At 38.7% G+C, this 24,529-nt stretch overlaps 2 pseudogenes; both read left to right on the top strand.

The window, feature by feature from the left end:
• Nucleotides 1–326: 326 nt before the first annotated feature.
• Nucleotides 327–2,265, top strand: LOC138849159 (DNA-directed RNA polymerase III subunit RPC7 pseudogene; annotated as a pseudogene).
• Nucleotides 2,266–8,917: 6,652 nt separating this feature from the next.
• On the top strand, nt 8,918–9,889 carry LOC100338485 (transcription factor Spi-C pseudogene; annotated as a pseudogene).
• The last annotated feature ends 14,640 nt before the right edge of the window (nt 9,890–24,529 follow it).

The following is a 24,529-nucleotide window of genomic DNA, read 5'->3' as shown; positions in this document are numbered from 1 at the left end:
CTGAAAAAACAGAAATACTGTAAATGATGTATTCAGTAAGTCAAATAAACAATACATAGGAAAGCGTTAGCAACAGACTTGATGATGCAGACCAAAGAATATATAATCTATAAGATAGGTCTTTCAAAATATCTCTGATAAAAAAAAGAAGAAAATGAGGGAAAAAATTAGAAATTAGATTGAAAACAATGTCTCAGATCTATGGGTAACCAACAAACAATCAAATATACAAGTCTTAGGAAATTCTGAGGAAATATTAAAAAAAAAAAAGAATGGCTTAAAAACATTCAATAGGCCGCCGCCGAGCGCTGGAGTCAGGCGCGCCCGGAGCCTCTGCCCGGCCGGCCGGTCAGTACTCCAACTGCAGTTTTTGCCCAAGCCCGGAGCCTGGAGCCAGCAGGACCCAGCCTGCCTGCATCCCTGGTGGTGTCTTTCAGAATTCAGTCTCCTGGAGGCGTAGCCCATCCTGATGGCGGGGAACAAAGGAAGAGGGCGGGCTGCCTACACCTTTAACATCCAGGCTGTGGGCTTCAGCAGAGGTGAGAAGCTGCCTGACGTGGTGCTGAAGCCACCCCCTGTGTTTCCCGATACAGATTATAAGCCAGTGCCACTGAAAACAGGGGAAGGTGAAGATTACATGCTGGCCTTGAAACAGGAGCTGAGAGAAACAATGAAAAGGATGCCTTATTTCATTGAGCCTCCTGAAGAGAAGCAAGACATTGAAAGGTACAGTAAAAGATGTATGAAGGTATACAAAGAAGAGTGGATACCAGATTGGAGAAGATTTCCAAGAGAGATGATGCCAAGGAAAAAATGCAAAAAAGGTACATTGACAAATATAATAGTAATTCAGGAACTGGAGAAGAGAGGCGATGGTGAGAAATCAGATGAGGAAAATGAAGAGAGAGAAGGCAGCAAAGAGAAGGGTAAAGATGGCGACGATGAGGACGACGAAGAAGCTGCGGAGCAGGAGGAGTACGACGAAGAAGAGCAGGAGGAGGAAAATGACTACATTAACTCATACTTCGACAATGGAGACGATTTTGGCGTAGACAGCGACGACAACATGGATGAAGCAACCTACTAGCCGTGAAGTTCGTCAGAAAACGTTCTTAGGATGCGGCTTCTCAGCATTCAGACTTTTTTTTTTTTTTTTTTTTTTTTTTTATTTCTGATAAGGAGTGAAAGCCTGTTTTACTTTTGTTATCCTTTGGTTGGACAGTTACTGATACTAGTAACCAAAACATTCAGAACCACTTTACTGTAGTAGTTACCGTGTACAAATGAGTCTCTGACACGCCAACATTCCTTCTAGATACCTCCGCCATTCCTATAGGTTTTCTCATGGATTGACTTTTGTTAATGCCTAACGAGTTTTTGCATCTCTTAATCGATGCATCCATACTTGAACAAACCGTTCTTGTTTAACTGCTGATCTTTTGTACAAATATGATTTGTCATAATGGATTTCTATAATCTGCAAATTGATTTAATACAGCACATAGAGCACTTTAAAAAAAAACAACAGAAACTTGAAAATAATTTTATTTTCTACTTGTACATGGTATGTTCCATACCACTACATTAATGACAACATTAACCCACCTAAGCTGTAAACATGTATGAACTTCAAAGAGGTTAGAAGTTTTGTGATTGAAAACATCCCCATGGGAAGACAGGCCACTCTGAGCAAGTTTATGGGAGAGAGAATTTAAAGTTTTTTTTGGTGGAAAATATTTTTGAAGTTGTACATACATGAAATTAACCACCCCACTGTAGTAAGTTTAACATCTTCGAATAGTTGGGCTCATGGAGAATGAAAGTGAGACATCTTAGTTTTGTACTTTACGTAAGTATGGAGTAAGTTCTGGTCACGCTGCGGAATGCATGTGTATGAACCCTGACGCGCCCGGGCCTCTCGGGTCCCATCACCACACAGAATGAACTCAGGTCATTTTCAGATGAACTTGTTTGTGTGACTTCAAAGCTAGCCCCCACCCCAGCCTTTATCTATTTTGAGGGAACACACCCCCAAACTGCAGCCTCCAAAGACTCACAGATGCCAAAGATTTTCAAGGGAGCTCGTATTTCAAAGACAATTTATATTACTCACCAAATGCAATCAAACTCTTTTTCCTTTTTTGGGGAGCTATCACCTATTACCCTCTAACCCAAGAGGCAGAGCCACCTGTGCTGTGAAACTCAGCCTCAAAACTGAGTTTGGCCAAGTTCTGTGCCTTAGTTTCTCTTGTAAATGATGTCATGTAAAAAATCGCATACCCATGAACCAAGGTCTACCAAATGCAAAAATGATTGCTCTGTAAGTTTGGTTGTCACCCTCTGAAACAATTAGAGTTTGGGAAGTAACCAAAAGCATGTTTTCTTCACAAAGATGTATGATAATCTGATTTTCCCATCTTGCATTTGTGGGGAAAACTGGAGCGAATTTGTATCACCTTGTGCCATTTTGCAACACGACTTTCTCAGGACAAAGACCACTTCCAATGGCAGTGCTTCCTTCAGTGATTCAGATGGGTGTGTGAGGCCCCCCCATCTTATCAGGTTAGTGCTGTGTTGATCCTATGTGAACTCCTTCTTGTGTAAGCAAAATTGTCAAAAATGTTTAAAATAGGCTATTTTTAAAGCAGCCATCTACTTACTGTACATAATGAAAACCCCACATGGGGTTTTCAGTAGTAATGAGATGGTGTTGTCATATGGGAACATTCATTAACACATGTGTTTCGTCCTGTCACCTTATACCAGAGTCAAGTACCAGTTCTGGTTAAATGCTTTATTATCCATCTGCAGGTAACGGCTTCCACCAGGCAAATGCAATGAAGATGAAGGTGTTTCTTTTCCTAGCTTTCAGTTTGCCATCATTTTTGTCCTGTGTACAGTAGGGCAGCCAAGGCCATCCACTCCCCCTCTGGAAGCTCTTTTTAGTTTTACAGCATATGAAAGGTGAGAACAGGCATGATTTGCAGGCTGCTTTACCAACATGAATCTTGTTTTTCTGGCTTACAGTAAGACTGTGAAGTGATTCCACAGGAAGGCAGACATCGTTTTGCAGAGACAACCTCTTGCGTGTAAAAACGTATTGTTGGTGTAGTGTCTTTAAAACTGTTACAAGCGGAAGTGTTCGGTTGCCATGATGCTTATTTTTCTGTATTTGTTTACACATTAAATTCTTACAAAACAGAAAAAAAAACTTATTCAATAAAATTATAGTGGAAATTCCCCAAAATTGGAAAAAGATATGGATATTGAAATATAGGAAACACATAGAACCTCAAATAGAAAAGATCAGAAAATATTCTCACCATGACATATTATAGTGAAAATTTCAAAAGTAAAATAAAAAGAGAAGATCCTAAAATTTGCAAGACAGAAATCTCAGATTACTTTTAAAGGAACTACCATCAGATTGACACCTTTTTCAACAGAAATCCTACAGGCCAGAAGAGAATGGAAAGTTATAGCTTGAATTCTTTTTGTTTCTTTTTTTTTTTTTAACTTTTATTGAATGAATATAAATTTCCAAAGTACAGCTTATGGATTACAATGGCTTCCCCCCCCCCCATAACTTCCCTTCCACCCGCAACCCTCCCCTTTCCCTCTCCCTCCCCCCTTCCATTCACATCAAGATTCATTTTCAATTCTCTTTATATACAGAAGATCAATTTAGCATATACTAAGTAAAGATTTCAACGGTTTGCACCCACACAGGAACACAAAGTATAAAGTACTTTTGAGTACTAGTTATATCGTTAAATCACATAGTACAACAGATTAAGGACAGAGATCCTACATGAGGAGTAAGTGCACAGTGACTCCTGTTGTTGACTTAACAAATTGACATTCTTGTTTATGGCATCAGTAATCACCCTAGGCTCCCCCCCCCCCCAACCTCCCTCCCACCTGCAAACCTCCCATCTCCCACTCCCTCTCACATCCCATTCACATCAAGATTCATTTTCAATTATCTTTATATACAGAAGATCAATTTAGCATATACTAAGTAAAGATTTCAACGGTTTGCACCCACACAGGAAAAGCTGTACTTTGGAAATTTATATTTATTAAATAAAAGTTAAAAAAAAGAGATGTTAAACTGATACCACAGAAATACAAAGAATCATTAAGAGTTATTAAAACAGCTATATGCCAACAACTTGGAAAATCTAGAATATATAGATAGGTTTCTGGATCCAGAATTGGCCAAAATTGAGGCACAAAGACACCGAATACCTCAATAGACCAAAAACCAAGGCTGAGACTGAAAAAGTAATAAAAGGCCTCCCAATAAAGAAACTGGATAGCTTCACAGCTGGATTTCACCAAACTTTCAAGAAGTAACTAATCCCAATTATTCTTAAACTATTCAGAATGATTGGAAGGGAAAGAACCCTTCCAAATTCACTCTATACGGCCAGCAATGCCTTGAAGCCAAAACCAAAGATACAACAGCATCAACAAAAAAGAGAATTATAGACGAATATCCCTATTGAATACAGATGCAAAAATACTAAACAAAATCGATTCCATAAACATCTTTCTGTATCCATCTCAATAGATACAGATAACGCATTTGATAAAATGCAACATCCAATCCTAATAAAAACTATTTAAAATTGAATATAAAAGCAACAAACCTCCACAGATTAAAGGCAATATTAGGCAAACGAACAGCCAGCATCATACTGAAGAGAAAAAGTTGGGAGGACCTCCACTAAAATCCCGAACCAGATAAGAAGGCTCACTCTCACCACTATTATTCAATATACTTTTGAACGATTTAGCCAGAGACATTAGGCAAAAAAAAGAAATCAAGTGTATAAAATTAAAAAAGAGGAAGCCAAATTATCTCTGTTTGCAGGTAGCATGATCATTATATAGGGGAACCAAGGACTCCACCAAGGGGCCTGCATTGTGCTGTAGCCAAAGTCACTGCCTATAATGCTGGCATCCCATATGGGTGCCAACTGGTAACCCAGCAGCTCCACCTTCATTCCAGCTATATGCCACAGGTCTGGAAAAAGCAGTGGAAGATGGCTCAATTGTTTGGGCCCCTGCACCTGCATGAGAGATTCAGCTGAGGCTCCTCTATCCTGGCTGCAGGCTTGCTCAGCCCTGCCCGTTGCAGCCATCTGGGGACTAACCCAGCAAATGAAACACTTCTCAATCTCTCTCTCTCTCTCTCTCTCTCTCTCGATCTAACTTTTGAATAAATATTCTTTAAAAGAAGACTCCAATAAGAGACTATTGGCAAGTTTGCAGAATATAAAATAAATACACAAAAATCAATAGCATTGTTATACACCAATAACATTTTGGCCGAGAAAGAGTTTATAAGATCAGTCTCATTCACAATAGCTGCAAAAGTTTTAATCCCTTGGGATAAATTTATACAAGGGTATGAAAGGTCTCTGCAATGAAAAATTTAAAAACCATTAATGAAAGAAACAGAAGACACAAAGATGAAAACATTTTCCATGTTCATGGATCAGAAGAATTAATATCATCAAAATGGCCATACTACCCAAAGCAATTTATGGATTCAATGTGGTTCTAATGAAAATTCCAAGATCATTCTCCACAGAACTAGAAAAACCAATACTAAAATTTATATGGAAACACAAAAGACCCCAAATAACCAAAGCAATCTTAAACAATGAACAGGAAGCTGAAACACCACAATACCAGATTTCAAGATATACTATAGGGGAGCTATAATCAAAACAGCAAAGCACTAAAAAAAAGGCATATAGACCAATGGACTAGAACTGAAATCTCAGAAATCAGCAGCCACGTCTACAATTAATCTTTGACAAGTGAGCTAAAATCACTCCCTGTAAAAAGAACAGTCTCAACAAATGGTGTTCTGAAAATTGGATTTCTGCATGCAGAAGTTTGAATCAAAACCCCTTACACCCTAAACAGAAATCAATTCACAATGGACGAGGGATCTAAATTTAAGACCTAAAACCAAATTACTATTGGAAAACTTAGGGGAAATGTTGCAAGTCATCAGCCGAGGCAAAACATTTTGGATAAGATCCCAGAAGCACAGGCACTAAAAATACAAATAAACAGGTGACAGTCCATCAAGCTAAGAATCTTCTGCACAGCAAAGGAAACAATTAACAAAATGAAGAGGCAACTGACAGGATAGGAGAAAACATTTCCTAATTATTCACCCAATGAACAATTTACATCAGAATATATAAGGAGTTCAAGAAACCCCACAATAAATAAATAAAAATAAGACAGTCCACTTAAGAAATGGGCAAAAGATACAAAGTTTTTTTTCCAAGGATGAAATACAAGTGGCCAGCAGGCACATGAAAAAGTATTCAGAATTTCTAGCCATCAGTGACATATAAATAAAAAAATGAGGTGTCACCTCATTCCAGCTAGAATGGCTATTAACCAAAAATTATAAAGTAACTAATGCTGGTGATGTTGTGGAGAAAAAGGAACCCTAACACACTGCTGGTGGTAATGTAAACTGGTATAACTATTATGGAAAACTGCATGAGATTCCTCAGAAAACTAAAAATAGATTTACCCTATGACCCAGCTATCTGACTCCTGGAAATACATGAAAAGAAATGAAATCAGAATAGGAAAGTGATACCCACAGTTCCAAGTTTATAGCAGCTCAGTCAATGATAACTAAAATATGGAATCAACCTAGATGTTCACCAACTGATGATTATATAAAGAAAAGGTGATACACCCACAAACACACACACATTTATAAATATGGAACAGTAGCCTTAAAAGGAATGAAATCCTGACATTCTTAGCAAAGTGTATGCAGCCAGAGACCATGATTTCAAGTGAAATAAGCCAAACACAGAAAGACAGTTATCACATTTTCTCTTATTGGTGTGAGTTAATGTATGGAGCATAAAAATTGTGTGGATTCCATACCATTGGATATTTAGTCATAAATATTGCTTCACTGAATCATAACATGTAAATGACAATATATTCTTCTTTCCCCACATTATAATCATTGTCATGATCTCTCACTCCATATTAATCTTTGTTTTCAAGAAAAATACTATGTATATGTATATCTATAAAATGTAGTGAATGTGGCAAAAACATTTTAAAATTGTAAAATGAAAGAATCTTTAAGAAAAATAAAAATTTTGGAGGGTTAATCATTGTAATTTAATAATTTGGGGAGTATGAATAATTATCTGTTAATTTTAATTTTGTTTTTATCTGAAAAATAAAATATGAATTATCAAATTTTATGAAGTTTGGAGAAATCTGATATTAAAACAAGAAAGGAAGGGGCCGGCTCTGTGGCATAGTGGGTAAAGCTGCTTCCTGCAGTGTCAGCATCTCATATGGGTGCCGGTTTGAGTCCCAGCTGCTCCACTTGCAATCCAGCTCTCTGCCATGGCCCGGGAAAGCAGTAGAAGATGGCTCAAGTGCTTGAGCCCCTTGCACCTGTGAGGGAGACCAGAAAGAAGCTCCTGGCTCCTGTCTCCTGGCTGGTACAGCTCCAGCCATTGCGGCCATCTGGGGAGTGAACCAACAGATGGAAGACTCTTCTCTCTCTCTCTTTCTGCCTCTGCTTGTCTGTAACTCTGCCTTTCAAATAAAATAAATAAATCTTTATTTATTTATTTAAAGAAAATAAGAAAGGAAAAGAAGCATAAAAATGAGTTTAAAGCAATAATTCTAAAATTGTAAAAAGAAAATTTAAAATCATAAATTACTGTTAATCATATTTATTAACTGTCAATACCAATTATGCATATTACAGATCATTTAAATAATAAAAGGAAACAAAGAAATTTCAGTGTAAATAAATAGAGATACAATGGTCAGTAGAAACCTCACCTTCATGAAGTCAGACATAGATGTATACATAGAGAATTTTTCTAATAATAATTATTCAAAGTTTGTATATATGTATTAATTAAATAAATTTTCCTCTTTAAAGTCTAACTTTTTTCCTTTAAAACACAGCAAATATAATTAACTGCTACTGCTTGCCTACCTGATGCTCTTGTCTAGGTTGCACCCTACGGATTGCAATAGCTGCTTATCTGGTTCTCCTCCTTACAAATTAAAGTCTGACATCTCATTTCCTTGCTAAACAAGTCCCCATAACTTTCCTACAACCTTTAAGATGATACGTCATCTGACTAGTGCTACCTCGTCAATATCTTTGCCATTGTTTCTTTGCCATTGCTCAATCCATTTCTGAGCACTTGCCTTTTTCTGGAGGTAAAGCAGGGAGAACACTTGGTAGAGTATAACACCATTCACAAAAATGAACATATATACACAAACCAAAGAGTTGATAATATCTACAGTTGTTTATGTATACAAGCATAAAAATTCTGGAAGGATAAGGTAAAAATTCATTGCAGTGGTTTCCTCTAGGGAAGGAATATGTAACGGCCAGAAATGTCATCAAAGAACAACTTATTTTTTGTTTTTTTCTAATACTTCACTGAACATTTTTTTTTTTTTTGACAGGCAGAGTGGACAGTGAGAGAGAGAGACAGAGAGAAAGGTCTTCCTTTGCCGTTGGTTCACCCTCCAATGGATGCTGTGGCTGGTGCGCTGTGGCTGGTGTACTGTGGAGCATGGGGTGTACCTTGGAGTTGTCCACACCTAAACTGAGAGAACAAGGATTTAATAACCCACGTGAGAGTGGTGAACCATGTAAATGAGATACAGGGCGATCTGCTGGAAAAGCTTGCTGAGTATCAAGGAACGTAAGGTTTGAGAAGTGTGACAGCATTGAAATGGCAGGATACAAGTTACTTAAGAGCGACGGAACATGTGTTTCAGAAGAAGGGCAAGTTGTCACCACCTTGCACAACTGGATGCTAGATTGGACAGATAACACGAAATAGGATTGCCAGTTTATTAATGAAGCATGCAGACTTGTGTGGAACAAGACAGGCTGGGCTAAGCATATGAAGACGCTTTTGAGATACTCAGGCAGCATTCACTGGGAGATTTCCAGTACTCCCCAGATTACAAAAATTACCTGGCTTTCATCAATCATTGTCCTTATTTCAGAGGAAACTCCAGCTGCTACGAAGTGGTGCCTGCAGAGGAATCTGTTCATAGTTGGAGAACGATAAAAAAACAATGTTTCAGATCTCTATCTTGAAGGGAATATCCACCAATCTCTGCAGAATGCAACTGAAAACCAATTGGTGCAACCTACTGTTTTCCCACAAAAAGGAGAAAAAGGCAGGAAGAAGCTCTGACTGTTTGAATACCTTTACGAATCCCTGTGTAATCCCGAGATGGCATCCTGTATTCAGTGGGTCGATAAAAACAAAGGCATCTTTCAATTTGTATCAAAAAACAAAGAAAAACTGGCTGAACTCTGGGGAAAAAGAAAAGGTAACCGGAAGACCATGACTTACCAGAAAATGGCCAGAGCACTGAGGAATTATGGAAGAACTGGGGAAATCACCAAAATCCAGAGAAAACTAACTTACCAATTCAGCAAGGCAATTCTCCAAAGACTCCCTCCATCTTATATCTTGGGGAAAGAGATTTTCTACTCACAGTACCTTCAACCTGATCAGAAATATCTCAGTTTAAATGCCTGGAATGCAAATCACAACTATACATATGCCAATTACTATGAGTTAAGTCACCCAGATTGCTAAGTAAAACCCTCCCATTTCTTGGTATCCTGGTTTTGAAATTTCTACAAGCTTCAGGATTTTTCTTGCAAAGCAAATACAGTCGGCTCTCCATATCCACAGTTTCCGCAGATTCAGCCAGTCAGGAATAACAAACATTTGAAAAAAAAATTGCATCTCTTCTAAACTTCTTGTCATTATTCCCTAAACAGCACAATGTAACAATTTACACAGCATTTACATTGAGTTAGGCATTAAAAGTAGTCTAGACAGCTCCTGCATTTGCCAATTGAATTTCCTTTGGGTAAATTCCAAGGAGTGGGATGGCTGGGTAGTATGGCAGGGCTATATTCAGGTTGCACCTGAATGTTTGTTGCAGCTCAATTCACAATAGCTAGAGCATGGAGTCAACCTAAATGCCTATCAACAGTAGACTGGATAAAGAAATTATGGGGTGTGTACTCTATGGAATACTACAGCAGTAAAAAAAAGAAGGCCGGTCATTGCAGCAAAATGGAAGAATCTGGAAAAAATCATGCTGGGTGAAATAGGCCAGTCCCAAAGGGACAAAAATCATATGTTCTCCCTGATCCGTGACAGCTAACTGAGCACCTAAAAGGAAAACTGTTAAAGTGAAATGGACACTATGAGAAACAATGACTTAATTGGCCCTTGTCCTGACTATTGAGGAACAACTCACTACTTTATTCCTTTTGGTATTTTTTTGTTCTACTTAATACCGTTGGTTGAACTCTTTAATTAACACATGATCTCCATTAAATCTAAGAGTGGGAATAAGAGAGGGAAGAGATGTGCAATTCGGGACATGCTCAATCAGACTTACTCCTAGTGGTAGAGTTAGAAACGTGCCAGAGGATTCCAATTCAATCCCATCAAGGTGGCATGTACCAATGCCATCTCACTAGTCCAAGTGATCAATTTCTGTTTACAATTGATCATAATGGTAGGACTAAGAGTCAAAGGGATCACATAAACAAGAATAGTGTCTGAAAATACTAACTGATAAAATTAAAAATGAGAGAACGACCCAACATGGGAAGTGAGACACACAGCAGACTCATAGAATGGCAGATGTCTAAATAGCACTCTGGCCTCAGAATCAGCTCTTAAGGCATTCGGAACTGGCTAAAAAGCCCATGAGAGTATTTCAGGCATGGAAAGACAAGACACTGTGGCAAAACAAAACAAAACAAAACAAACAAAAAACAAATAAACAAACAAAAAAACCTAAATGAAAGATCTCTGTGAGTGAGATCCCAGTGGAAAGAATGGCCATCAATGAAGAAGGTACCTTTCTCTAAAGGGAGAATTTCCACTTTGACTATGGCCTTGTCAAAATAAGATCAAAGTCGGCGAGCTCAGGGGGCTTCCATGGCCTTGCCAACTCATGACTAGAGCCTGGGGAAATTGCTGACGCCTTAAACAAGAGTGTCAATTTGTTAAGTCAACAACAGGAGTCACTGTGCACTTACTCCCCATGTAGGATCTCCATCCTTAACGTGTAGTTCAATGTGAATTAATGATATGACTAGTGCTCAAACAGTATTTGGCACTTTGTGTTCTGTGTGGGGGCAAACTGATGAAATCTTTACTTAATATATACTAAATTGATCTTCTGTATAAAAAATGAATTTTGATGTGAATGGAATGGGAGAGGGAGTGGGAGATGGGAGGGTTGTAGGTGGGAGGGAAGTTATGTGGGGGAAAAGCCATTGTAATCCATAAGCTGTACTTTGGAAATTTATATATACTAAATAAAAGTTAAAAAAAGATGACCTAAAAAAAAAAGGTTTGAGGAGAAGCAGCCTGGGAAAGAAAGCACAGAAATGCACAAAGAAGTCTGAAGGTTGGGGTGGAGCATCCACATTACCTGGTGTAACTGTTTATCAGATCTTAGTCACAGATCCAGAGCACATTTATCTACAACCAGTGTATAGACCCAAGATTAGATTTTTCCAATTGTTGCCATATTTAGTATTTAGAATTCAAATGAGTAAATATGTTGGTGAAATGTTTTTAAGAAAGTCAAATTTAAAACAGTTGATATAGAGTTAAAAATTTTGTATCTGGAGTCTATATTTTCAATTAAAGATTTGTTTATTTGTTTGAAAGGCAGAGTTACAGAGAGGAAGAGACAGAGAGAAATCTTCCATCTGCTGGTTCACTCCCCAAATGGCTGCAATGATCATAGTTGAGTCAGGCCAATGCCAGGAGCCAGGAGCATCATTCAGGTCTTCCATGTGGGTGGCAGGGGTCCAAGCACTTGAGCTACCTGCTGCTGCTTTCCCAGGCACGTTAGCTAGAGCAGAAGTGGAACACCCAGAACTCGAACCTATGCTCACATAGATGCCAGTGCTGGAGGCTTTGACTTAACCCACTACATGACGTCAATTCCTACAAGTCATTTTTAAATGTGCACTATTGCAGTAATGAATTTATGTAAGGAATATTGTTAAAATATTGTATTGTGCATTGAAATTAAAGTAGGGAAAAAAACCTGACATAGCACTGTTGTAGAGCTTACTTTTTTTTTTTTATTTATTTGACAGGTAGAGTTATAGACAGTGAGAGAGAGAGACAGAGAGAAAGGTCTTCCTTTTCCGTTGGTTCACTCCCCAAATGGCCACGATGACTGGCATTGTGCTGATCCGAAGCCAGGAGCCAGGTGCTTCTCCTGGTCTCCCATGGGGTGCAGGGGCCCAAGCACTTGGGCCATCCTCCACTGCCTTCCCGGGCCACAGCAGACAGCTGTACTGGAAGAAGAACAACCGGGACTAGAACCCTGCACCCATATGGGATGCCAGCGCCAAAGGTGGAGGATTAACCAAGTGAGCCAAGGCGCCGGCCCATAGAGCTTTCTTTTTGAAAGGAAAAGATATACTAAAAATGAGGAAGGCCGGAGCCCCAGCTCAATAGGCTAATCCTCCTGCGGCACCGGCACCCCAGGTTCTAGTCCCGGTCGGGGTGCCGGATTCTGTCCTGGTTGCTCCTCTTCAAGTCCAGCCCTCTGCTGCGGCTCTGGAGTGCAGTGAAAGATGGCCCAAGTCCTTGGACCCTGCACCCACATGGGAGACCAGGAGAAGCACCTGGCTCCTGCCTTCGGATCAGCGCCATGCGGGGGCCGCAGCGGCCATTGTGGGGTGAACCAACAGAAAAGGAAGACCTTTCTCTTTCTCTCTCTCTCTCTTTCTCTCTCACTGTCCATTCTGCCTGTCAAAAAAAAATGAGGAAAGCAAAATATTATATTATTTCTAATTTTGACATGATAGAAACTGCTTGGAGTTTAGAAACACACATGGAAATGAAATAATAATATTAACCGAAAAAAATGTAGACTTATCTTTAGAACTTCAAGATGAAAGAGTATTTCTTATGACTCAAAAACACAAATTGTAAGGCAAAAATATTGAATTTAAAATTAAATTAGATATTTGAAATATTCAGTATTAAAAGTATCTGGCCAAATGCCAGCTCACTTGGTAAAGTGATAAGTATAAATACATAACCACTCAAAAAGATAGGGTAAGTGTCGAAGAGATTTCACAAATAAGACCAGTGTATGCAAATAATGAAGGATAGAATTAAAAGGGAGAGAATGATCCTGCGGGGGAAGCAGGACACACAGCAGACTCATAGAATGGCAAATGCCCAAAACAGCACTCCTGCCTCAGAATCAACCCTTGAGACATTCAGATCTGGCTAAAAGGCCCATGAGAGTTTTACAGGCATGGAAAGCCATGACACAGTGGCAAAAACAACCTAAATGAAACATCCTGGTGAACCAGACCCCAGCGGAAGGAACAGGCCATCAAGGAGGGAGGCGCCTTTCTCTGAAGGGAGGAAGAAACCTCCACCGTGATACAGCCTTGACTAAACAAGTTCAGAGTTGGTGAACTCAAGGGGCTTCCATAGCCTAGACAACTCATAGCAAGAGTCTCGGATGATTGCTGATGTCATAAATAAGAGTGCCAATAGTTAAATCAGCAACAGGAGTCACTGGGTACAGGCTCCCCACGTAGGATCTCTGTCCTTAATGTGTTTTACTATGAAACTTAAAAACAACACTACTAGTCAAACAATACCCTATACCTTGTGCAGTTCTGTGAGGGCAGCCTGTTGAAATCCTTGCTTAGTGTATACTAAGTTGATCTGTATATGAAGGTAATTGAAAATGAAACGTGATAAAGGGCGGGATGGGAGAGGGAGTGGGAGAGGGGAGGGCCGCGGGAGGGAGGGAGGTTGGGGGTGGGGAAGCCACAACAATACAAAAGAAGTTGCACTTTGTAAATTCACATTTATTAAATAAAATAAAAAAAGAGTATCTGGTCAGTGCATCAAACCACAGAATTGCACTCACTAATGACAGATGGGAAAGACATTTGTAATAACTAAAACTGATTAATGGTTAATATATAAAATATACAAGAAATTCCCAAATATCACTAAGTAATGGATGAATAAAAAATGTTCAAAATATATGAAAAAGCATTACACAAAAGAGAAAATTTGATTTCTCAGTATGCAAAGTCATCATATTATAACAGGACAATAATCTCAACAAGTCAGTATAATTTTAAAACAAGGTCCCATCAGATGTTGGTAAGTATATGAAGAAGTGGAAATCATGATGCCCAGTGAGTAAAAGTGTAGCTGTTACTCAAGAGCAATCTGGAAGTATTGATACCAAACTCACAATCAATGATTTGGCTTTATGAAAAGAAACCTCAGAAAAAAGCTAACACAAATCAACACAAGTTAGCTTTCGAGGTTTTGAGGAGTCAGAAACAATCCAGGAGCTCATAAGTAAGGATGACCAGGTAATGCATAAAGAAAATGTGATTAAACAATATAAAATGCTCCACAGTAGTCAGAAACAATAGTGTTGTGGAAGGAATGTTGAGAAGAAAAATGACATCCTTAACAACATACTAGTTGTATACACAGAGCACATGCAAATACAAAATAATACAGCTATTGTACAAGCATATGTACGTGTCCAAGATAAACCAAAAAATACTACGGCAGCAGAGAAATGGGAGCAGGCGAACAAAGTTGAAAACAAAATTAATCAAACGTCATACAAAGTAAAATATCCACAAAGATTGTGCTCCAATTTTATAATTAGAAGCTTCGGGAGCACTTTGACTTTATTTTTATGATTTTTCATGTTTACCATGATATATGGATCCATGCAGCTAGTTCATTCCTATCACAAACACAGGTGACATCCTACTATGGAGTAGGCCTTGTACAGAATGCTAAACTTAGAAAGATAAATGACACAAGGAGAATACTGCTGGGTTTGTGAGTTGTGTTTTTTGGATTTGCATTTATGTGCTACTAACTGAGCATCTTCTAGCCAGGTAAGCATATTTAATCCTTGAAACAACCCTGAGTGGCAGATATATAGTTTCCTCATTTTATACTAAAAGATAAATAAAGGTGTGGGATATTAATGGCTTTTACAAAATAACGCAGCTTGAAATGAATCTGTTTGTGGAGCAAATGGTATTAGATCTACTATTTTGGCCTCCTAGCACCTCAAGAAATAACAAACCACAGGTTATCTATAACGGTGTATAGTTATTGCAAGAAGGATCATGGTGCATGAGTTAATGGCTGGTATATTTTATCAGCAGCATGTCTATCCAGATCCAGTTCTCTAAATTCCATTATCTAAGGAGTTTCCATAACCATAGAAACCTTGCTTGTTGATTCTCAAGACAGAGATCCTGAACACATGAACCACCCATTTTCCAAAGGGAAAAGTTGCTTAAGGTTGTTTGGATATCACTGTCAGTGTGCTGTAGTTCTGTAGAGCAGGGTTAGTAACTACACCTGCCTGATCATCCAATGAAATCAATTCACTATCAACCTTGAGCCAAATAGAGGGATCTCTGTGTGGAGACACTCCTTTTTGAGGACTCACACATCATAAATACACAAAATAATCAGTGTATTGAAGGGCACAAGGGCTCTTCTATTACCTGGCATAGATGACCTGCGACTAGCACATCCTTTCTTTTGATAAACACCATTCAAGTTCCAGAAAAAGCTTCTTAATATTATTTTCCTTTCTATTCTCAATGAAAAGCAAAAGAAAAAAGTGTCAAGAAGTTTTATGGGTTTCTTCATGCTAGCAATTTTGGGAAAAGACTGCTTCAGTGTATGCAAGAAATTTAAGCAATGAAAGCCCTTAAGTCATTTAAAAGACTGATCAACTAAGTTGCTGCACCAGCGGTCCCAGTACTAGTTCTTGCATGATTTATTGTTTCCCAGGAATAATAAAGTTCTATTTTATTGCCTCCCTGTATGTATCAATTTGTAGAAACTCATTAACTACTGGGATATTTGTAATATTTGCCAATGGCTACTGAGGAATATTTTGTGATATAAAATATAAACTTTTCATTGGCAACTAGAATTTGGGTATTGCATCTTTATTAAAGCTATTATAAAAATAATTAAAATTTTAATTACCTTAAAAATCCAGATTCTAAATATTCTGAAGTTTTTATTTGCAACTTTCATTAATTTATATATATGGTATGTGTTTTCTCGCTACAAGATGCCAAATGATAGAAACCAGGCTTCTCTGGCTTCAGACAACAGCCCAGGAAAGGTGTGCTATAGCACATCTTCCCGTAACAAAGCATGCGACACTAGCTATGGCCACTGCCAAGAGGAGATAAATTGGATTAGACCAGTGTAATCAAAACACGGTTGTGAGCCGGCGCCGTGGCTCAATAGGCTAATCCTCCACCTTGCGGCGCCGGCACACCGGGTTCTAGTCCCGGTTGGGGCGCCGGATTCTGTCCCGGTTGCCCCTCTTCCAGGCCAGCTCTCTGCTATGGCCAGGGAGTGCAGTGGAGGATGGCCCAGGTGCTTGGGCCCTGCACCCCATGGGAGACCAGGAAAAGCACCTGGATCCTGGCTCCTGCCAGGATCAGCGCGGTGCGCCGGCTGCAGCGGCGGCCATTGGAGGGTGAACCAGCGGCAAAGGAAGACCTTTCTCTCTCTGTCTCTCTCTCTCACTGTCCACTCTGCCTATCAAAAAAAAAAAAAAAAAAAAAAAAAAAAAAAAAAAAACACGGTTGTATATATGGCAAGCACTGATATTTGGTCTCTTCTTTCAGCCCACCTAGAACACAGCAATATCTATTGCTTGATGTTTTTCAAATCTTAAATAATAGATCAACAAACTTTCTGGGATAGTAAGCTTTATACTTTCTCAGGAGCCATAGAAGAAATGGGTTTGGAACTGCACAGAAACAAACACTTGATCACCAGGAGATATTGCATCACTGCTCTTCCCTGCAATTCAAGAGTCTAGTAACAGCCTAGGGACAACTGAGAAGGCCTCCCACGAATATGTCTTCCCATGAACAATAGCCTCTAGGAGGCTCCTTTTGAAAGGAAAGCATGGAGATGGATAGATCAAACCTTAAGCCTTTATTAAACTATACTTATGCCTTAGCTAACATAAGTAAAGGAGAGAAATTCAGGGTTGTAAAAATGATAAGCATAACAATAATTATAGCTACCAGTCATTAAGTCCCTTCTAAGTGCCAAATACTTGACACACATTAATTAACACAACTAATGTAAGATGAAAACATTAATATACACTATTGAGGATAAGAAAAGTGTGATTAAGTAAGGTAAAGTCAGTTATCCAGAGTCAAAAAGTAACTAACTGCTGGAGCTAGCGCTTCCCTCTAAGTATATCTGACTCTGTAGCCCAGGAATGGAAGACATTTTCCCTAAACCCGCTGTCTCTCTTGCAGAAAGCAGTGTTTGCAAAGAGGGTGGACCTCAAATAAAATATGATTTTGAGTAATGTAAAGACCATCTAGGCCAGTGATTTCCTTTTTTTTAAATTTTATTTTTAATTATTTTTTTATTTGAGAGGCAGTGTTACAGACAGTGAGAGGGACAGATAGAAAGGTCTTCCTTCCATTGGTTCACTCCCCAAATAGCCAGAACGGCCAGATCTGCGCTGATTTGAAGCTAGGAGCCAGGAGCTTCTTCCCAGTCTCCCATGTGGGTGCAGGGGCCCAAGGACTTGGGCCATCTTTTACTGCTTTCCCAGGCCATAGGAGAGAGTTGGATTGGAAGTGGAGCAGCTGGGACTAGAACCAGCACCCATATGGCTTGCCGGGCCACAGGTGGAGGATTAACCTACTGTGCCACGGCACCAGCCCCGTCCAGTGATTTTCAAACTTGAATGTACATGGGGATTATCCAGAGGTATTGTTAAATACCAATTCTGTTTCATTGGGTCTGGCCTGGGCAAGAGCTAATATTCTGCATTTTTAAAGAAGCTTTCAATTTCAAGAATCATGTCCAATCTTGTTTTCAGATGAACTAAATGAGACCCAAAAAAGTTTCATAATGGCTTAACACCATGCAGGTTGTTCAATGTGGACAGAGAATTTATCTCCAAATTGCACTGGAACTTTTCCCAGTGTACTGTGAAAATTGTTCAAAAATGTGTTTATTACATTGTTACAACATTTTGTAATATATCAAATTCTGCTTCTACACCCCTGCAACCTCATACTACAAGAATCAAGAATATAAATACAATGGGTTCCTGTCTTCTTTCATAATACTCATTGCCATGTTCAAGAACAAGAGATTTCTGGAAAATTGTGTGGAAATGCATTTCTTTTAGTTAAATCATTACTTAAATACCCAGAAGATCTTTCTACATTTTTCTTCTGGGGTAGAAACTAATAAGTTTAATCATTCAAATAAACACAGTATTTTGAAAAATTACTGAAGTTGGGATTTTTTTTTTTTGCATAACCTCTTAAATTGGAGGAATATTGGATAAGTTAATGGAGCTCACCAACAAAAATAGCTTTTCTCACACTCTCATTTGATGACCTTGCACAGAACCATAGTTATGTTATTAATATACATAGAGTATATTATCTCCACTCACAGATAGGCTCCAATGTAGGCGTTAACAAATTCAAATCTATTATTTTGTATTTTCTGAAGATCATTTTCTCACTTTGGAAAAACATTTCTTCTAAATAAAGCATTTGAAGTGGCTGTATCTAGAATCTTCTGCAATGCAGTTCATCCTTAGGCTACAGAGAGATAATTCTTTCCTGATTCCAAAAATTATTTTAAAATCATGTCAAAAATAACTTAAAAATAAGAAGACAACAATACACTACCACCAAAAAGCTTATTAGAGATAGGCATAGTATATAATAAGCATAAATAGAATGGAATAAATTCTTTGGGTAAACTGGCTTTCATTTCTTTAATAGTCATTCTGATTAGAAGTAAGGTATTGGGCCGGCGCCGTGGCTCAACAGGCTAATCCTCCGCCTTGCGGCGCCAGCACACCGGGTTCTAGTCCCGGTCGGGGCGCCAAATTCTGACCCGGTTGCCCCTCTTCCAGGCCAGCTCTCTGCTATAGCCCGGGAGTGCAGTGGAGGATGGCCCAAGTGCTTGGGCCCTGCACCCTCATGGGAGACCAGGAGAAGCACCTGGCTCCTGGCTTCAAATCAGTGTGGTGCGCCAGCTGCAGCGGCCATTGGAACGTGAACCAATGGAAAAGGAAGACCTTTCTCTGTCTCTCTCTCTCACTGTCCACTCTGCCTGTCAAAAAAAAAAAAAAAAAAAGAAGAAGAAGAAGTAAGGTATTGCTCTTGTACATACTTTATGCATTATCACAAATTGCAATGGTATTTATAGACAGTATCCTAAGGCAAATCATATCTTGCACTTGCTTGAATACATTAAGTAAATCTTTTAGAGCTTCTGGAGCCGAGTATGCTTTAAAATCAGGTTTATCTTTTCTTCTGCCTTCCTCTGTGTGGCTGCCAATTCCAAAGTAGCTTTTTATGCCAAGTTTAATCAAGTAGGATCATACCATCCTCAGCAGTTGGGTAATGTTCTTTTCAATCATTCTGTTCCCTCCCTCCCATTCCATTCTGCTTCTCCTCCCTTCGTCCTCCCTCCTACTCTCTGCTTTGATATTATTTCACTTTCTTGTCTGTTCCCTAAAGGATTATCTTGAGAATAACATAAGATTAAATTTTACAAATCATATGATGGATGCAATCATGGAATGATAGCAGTGTCTGTTGTTTTTTCCTCTCTCCTTTATTTTCCTGCCCTAAACACAAAGACTAGTAACCTCAAAAGCATTGGAATGCAAATAAATTATTTAGGAAGTTATCACAGCATCACATTCTGGTCCATCAGGAACAACAGCCAGGCCCTGATATACAATTACCCTTCTTCTAGCTAAAGCTAGGTTCATGCAGTTCCACTAGTGAGGATGGATTTTATCCATTGAGGTGCCTGACCTTGCTTTCAAAGTCTAGTCAAATGCTGCCTCCTATTCTATTTTGAAACTGATCTCCTGGACCTTACCCCTAAAGACTGTAGGCTTCTTTAATTAACACTAATATCTTATCTCTCCTAGGAACTATATCACTGACTTCATCATCATAATAAGATTCATTATTAGTTTGAAGGAGATCACAGGACAGTAAATGCCAATGATTTCATGCAGAATCAGTGTTACAGAAACACACAAGTGACAGTCACAATTTCCTTTGAGTGCCATCAGGAATGGTAACCAAACAGTTTCCTGGTTATTCACCTTATTTATTTATTTTTAAAACATTTTATTTCATAACAGTTTTAAATTTACAAAACTGTGAGGTAGTAATATAAAGAGTACTCATATACCCTTCACCCCAGTTCCTTAGTAATTTCTCGTATTAGTATCTTCATGACAATTAATAAACCACAACCAGCTTCACTTATTTTTAAACCAAACTCCTTTTATCCCTTCTACACCCCCCAGCCTCTAGTAATCCACATTCTGCATTCAGATTGAGTTGATTTTTTATGCACCCATGTATAATGAAGAACATGAAGAATCTTTTTGTCACTCAATGTGATGTCTTCCAGTTCCATCCATATTGCTGCAAAATGATAGGATGTCTTCTTTTTATAGCCTAATAATATTCTATTGTGTATATTTATATTTATTGTATTGTATATATTTACCACCAATTTTTTTTATCAGTTCATCTAATGATGGGTTACTTGGTTGATTCCATATCTTGGGTATTTTGAAGCTTGCTGCTATAAACATTGTGAAGCAATAATTTGTTTAACACAATGAGTTCATATCTTTTGGATAAAGTACCCAATAGTTGAATTGCTGAATCATATGGCTGTTCTAGCTCTAGTTAAGAAATCTGCACACTTTTATCCACAGTGGCTACACTAATTTTGATTCCCAACAACAGTGTGTATAAGAGTTCCATTTTCTCCAATGCTTGCCAGCATTTGTAACTTTGTTTGATAATAGCCATTCTGACAGGGATTCTGACAGGGATAACAGCCATTCTGACTCCAGGAGAGTCTCCATTAACTTACAAATGTGCTAATGGTGTTTTAGGACCTTATTGAAATTTTCCAGTGCATATCAAGAAAGTCAGAAGCCTTTGCAAAACATAAGGAGACATCAGATAGCAGAACAGATGTCAGAATATCTGGGAGCCTAACCCAGCAAGGATACTGTCACTGATAGCCTAGGTTCAGGGGCTACGTTAAGGGTACCAATTGAATGTAGTGGTCACATCATTTTGTAAGGACTCTGTTGGAACTTATGAAATTGTGCTGCCTGTCCTATGAAATTTTTGGTATGATTATGCATTTATTTGAAAACTAATTAAGAAGATACACAATTTCACAAAAAATTCTGAAATTAAGTAAACGTCCCCATGAACCCATAGCTTAACATTGGTAATGATGTCTGCATGCATATATTAATTCATAAAAGGTACATGGTCAAGGCACATTACATATTTAGGCTACAACATGCTGAATTCTTGGTGCAATAAGCATTCAAAACTATGTGCAATAATTCTGGAACCTCTAGCAGTTAGAGACGCACAGGTTGGGTACCCAAAGTTAATGATGGCTAGTAAATATTGTGGTTTTGAATTAGGAAAATAGATCCCAAAATCCAGGAAGGGAGCAATCATGGCAGCACAGATGGAACTTTGGCCCACATGGTACAGGTTCTAGATTTGAGGATGGAGGTGTTAAAGTGAAAAGAAATAAGAAAATATACAGGTGGCTCTTGTAGCTACAAATTTTAAAATATTTTTTTGTAAAACCCTTTTCCACCACCTAAGGCTGTTTCTTTGTTTTCTTCCTGACTACATTTGTTCACTGTGCTATTCCTGATGCCTAGACAGTGCTAAAACATTGTAATCACTGAATAAGTAACAACTGAATAAATAGGATCCTAGATAGCAAGGTTGGTTTAATTTATTTTCTCCTAGTTGGAAATAATTTCTAGAAAAAGCTGAGAAATAGGGCTGGTGCTGTGGTGTAGGAGGTGGAGCCACCACCTGCAGTGCCGACATCCCATATGGGCAGCAGTTCCACTTCCAGTTCCGCTCGCTGCTATGGCTTGGGAAAGCACTGGAAGATGGCCCAAGTCCTGGGGACCCTGAACCCACATGGGAGACCCAGAGGAAGCTCCTGGCTCCTGGCACCTGGCTTCAGATTGGCACAGCAACAGCCATTGTGGCCACCTGGCAAGTGAACCAGCAAAGGAAGACTTTCTCTCTCTCTCTCTCTCTCTCTCTCTCTCTCTCTCTCCCTCTCTCTCTCATTCTCTCTCTGCTTCTGCCTCTCTGAAACTCTACCATCCAAATAAGTAAATAAATAAATATTTAAAAAAAGAAAAGGTGAGAAATGATTAAAAGATTACAACTGGGAATTTGTTCCACGTGGCTTCTCTCAGCATTGCAAAAAAATTCTGGCCACATGCATATTAAAAAGTCTAAAAAAAAAATCAAAAGAGAAGCTATCAGTAAATACTGTTCAACACTGACTCTATGTGAGATGAAAACTTGAACTCTATACATGACCAGCCTATGGTACATAACAAACGCAGGACTAGACAGAAAAAAATCATAGATTCTAATATCAGCTTATCATGAAAGTGCAACTAAGTCACCGAGCTTCTTAGCATTTGGTTTTTCTCATCTGAGAAGTGAGGAATTAGATCACTGTTGATGAGATTTCTTCTGGTTAAAAGACTCTGCTGAGCTATTTGATCAATTTTTGCTTCCAAACTTGTGTCTTTATGCAAGTGCTTTGACTATTAATCTTAGGTAAGGCTCAATTTAAAAAATGGATATAAATGATTAGTAGCAATGTTAATTGGGAAACTCTTCCTAACTTTACTTTAATTAATCATCATTGGCTTTCATTCTTTACACACCAAACAAAGAAAACCCAATTGAAACAATACTTGATTGATGTAGATTATCGATCACTTTCTAAGAGTCTCACAGGGTGGTTTTCAGATCTTTGATATCAAAATCTTAGTGGCACTGGTTTACAATTGGTACAACTAGATTCTATCGAGAGTCTTCTGAGTCAGTGTCTTTAGAGATTACATACAGAATTAGGTATTCTTTTTTTTAAGATATTTATTTATTTATTTGAGAGGTAGAGTTACAGACAGTGAAAGGGAGAGACAGAGAGAAAGTTCTTCCTTCCGTTGGTTCACTCCCCAAATGGGCCCATCGACCAGAGCTGCTCCGATCTGAAGCAGGAGCCAGGTACCTCTTCCTGGTCTCCCACATGGGTGCAGGGGCCCAAAGACTTGGGCCATCTTCTACTGCTTTCCCAGGCCACAGCAGACACTTGGACTGGAAGAGGAGCAGCCAGGACTAGAACCGGTGTCCGTATAGGATGTTGGTGCTGCAGGCAGAGGATTAACCTACTGCGCCACAGCGCCGGCCCCAGAAATAGGAATTCTTTAAAAATCACTCTTAAACACACAAAGCTTTGTAAATCACTGATTTAGATGAAGTGAATTCTTTGCCTTCTTTATATTTGAGGGCTACAGAAAGAAAAAGCTGGTAAAGAGAAAGAAAAAATTACACAAAACATGACATCAAAGCACATCTGAGGTAGGCTGGACTAAGGTGAAATTTTTCAAAGACAGAAAGAAGGATAAAATGGAATTGCATATCCTTTTCAGCCAAATATCCCCTGGTTTTTATCACAGCTCTATGAGACCCACAATTTCTTTTATGATTGACAACTGTTTAATTTTTTTAGAACATCTGATTAAGGTATTTATAGAAAAGATGAGGAAATAGTTTAGGCAAAACTGCTCAGAATTAATCTCTTGCTGTTCCGTTTTAAGTAATATTCCGCCATTTCTCATATGATTTACCCTTTCCTGACATATTCTTATTTTTTTAAACAAGCAGCCTGTAACCTATGAAGAGTCTGCTGAAATGATATTTTGGAGGTTTATCTTTTTCTCCATGGAGAAGCTCTCTAAAGGGGAAAAGCTCTGTTTTGCTGTGAGCTGTGTGGGTCCATAACTCCCTGGGAGCTGGGTGGTGATTGTAAATATCATGAACGCTTTCCTTTTCCAGTCCTGTTTACACTGACCACTTCTTCTAGTGAGTGGGTGAGGAAGTCGTCTTTGGCAAGAAATATCTTACTCGTGCTTGAGTTTAGAGTTTATATTTTTGTTTGGGACTCATTAGATTTTTGGAATGTATTCTTTCTTTTTTATACACATTCAGTTGACAGAGTAAGGTGAAATACTTTTTAGTATTTGGTCTCAGTAGTAGGCCTTAATGCTGTGTGTGTGTGTGTGTGTGTGTGTGAATATTTCTCAACTCCTGGAGAACTGTCTTGCTCTACCCTTGTAAAGTAAAATATTTGACTCGCTTTGGCCAGTGGAGAGTGACTAAGCGTTCTATGTCACTTCCAGATATTGGCATTTAGTTGTTAGTGATTGATGCTCCTGGGTCCTTCTTGGCAGTGTGTATTGC

Source organism: Oryctolagus cuniculus, chromosome 3 (genome assembly GCF_964237555.1).
Source record: "Oryctolagus cuniculus chromosome 3, mOryCun1.1, whole genome shotgun sequence".
Classification (NCBI taxonomy): Eukaryota; Metazoa; Chordata; class Mammalia; order Lagomorpha; family Leporidae; genus Oryctolagus; species Oryctolagus cuniculus.
This window is presented reverse-complemented; position numbering and strand designations above follow the sequence as displayed.